Genomic DNA, 1,514 nt, shown 5'->3' on the forward strand with positions numbered 1-1,514 from the left:
TGGTTATAGGGGTATCCAAAGTACAAACCTGATGGTTGTTTGTTATCCCAACCATTCTTCCCAGCCCTGATACCGATCAGGAAAGGGGGTAATTTCTAACAAAGTTTTTCTCTTGTTGATTCCTATTTCTAGGTGTAGTGCTTTTCTCCCCTATGCTGCCTACGGATACTAATAGAGTAGGATTGGCCTGTAATCCATACCATACCATATCCTGTAGGTGTACCTTTCGCTCAATACTCAAATCTACAATTGAAGTATCTGAAGCCGCATCAATCGAGGATACACGACGGAAGGAATTGTTAGTTCGCCTCACCTTCCCGAAGCGTGGGTTTGTTTGCTTTACAAATTTGGTTCTCTCTATGCAACCCCCCTCTCTTTTTCGTAAGACTGAGGTATAGGTAGGGCTAAAAAAAAGCAAAAAAAAGAGTCAAATCGCACCATCTCTATAATAAGTAAATGCCTTTTTTTCTCCTGAGGTTGTCGGAATTATTCGCAATAAAATATTGGCTACAATTGAGGAGGTCTTATCAATGAAATTTCCATTTCCACGGGATCTAGGCATAATTCCCAACCCATTCTATATAGAATTGTTTTCATTCCTTCACAAAATAACATAAAAACAAACACATTCGATTCTTATAATTATAAATAGATTGATCCATATGCTCTACTCTAAATCCATATGCTTTAAATGGATAAGAGAGATATGGATTTTCCGCTCAGCTCAAATTGTATCCTTTTCCTTCTGCTTGGACACGAAGAGATATGAAATATTTGACTAAGACTGGATTTCATTCCACTTTCTATTTCTGAACAACAACTTATGTTATCAACTATTTCGTGTTTTCAAAGTTATTAATTGTCTCATACCCTATTTTTGATTTCGATAGTATGGTGTAGCGTATCTTATGCAAACGGAATTCTAAGGTTTCTTTATTTTATTATGCAATAAGAAGAATTCTTCCATTTTCTTTTTCTTTAGTTGCGGGAAAACCCAAATTAAACTTTTATTTTATAGCGAGCGCAATTTCTAGTAAAAAATCCTGTATCCTTCCACTTAGATCAAAAGGAATTTTTCCAATAGAACTATGGAACCCCCGAGTGGTTGCGGTTGTACCTGTACTGCAGGAATAAGAAAACTCGCTATTCACTCAGTTTATTTTCCATAATAAGTTATGTAGGAGAGATGGCCGAGCGGTTCAAGGCGTAGCATTGGAACTGCTATGTAGAACTTTTGGTTTACCGAGGGTTCGAATCCCTCTCTTTCCGTTTTTCTTAATTCATCAACGTTAAGGATCACAATGTATCAAATCAAATAACAATTTTTTCCAGCAATAATATAATATCTTATATTATCTTATTTTGATTTAATAGAAATTAGAAATTCTCTATAGCAAATTACTGTGGTATGTAAAATACACATAGAGGAAAAAAGAAAAAAGGATCCTAATCCTAGGGTTAATCAATTTTAGCTAGTTGATGGGAAAATACAAATTAATGGTAATGGTCTTAGG

At 35.2% G+C, this 1,514-nt stretch overlaps 1 non-coding gene across 1 annotated transcript; it reads left to right on the top strand.

Moving 5' to 3' along the window:
- Positions 1-1,180: 1,180 nt before the first annotated feature.
- Positions 1,181-1,269, top strand: TRNAS-GGA (transfer RNA serine (anticodon GGA)). Its single transcript has one exon. It is a non-coding gene; the product is annotated as a tRNA-Ser (tRNA).
- Positions 1,270-1,514: the final 245 nt, after the last annotated feature.

The sequence above is a fragment of the Triticum urartu genome, unplaced genomic scaffold (assembly GCF_056163025.1).
Source record: "Triticum urartu cultivar PI428250 unplaced genomic scaffold, HENAU_Tu73 scaffold1375, whole genome shotgun sequence".
Classification (NCBI taxonomy): Eukaryota; Viridiplantae; Streptophyta; class Magnoliopsida; order Poales; family Poaceae; genus Triticum; species Triticum urartu.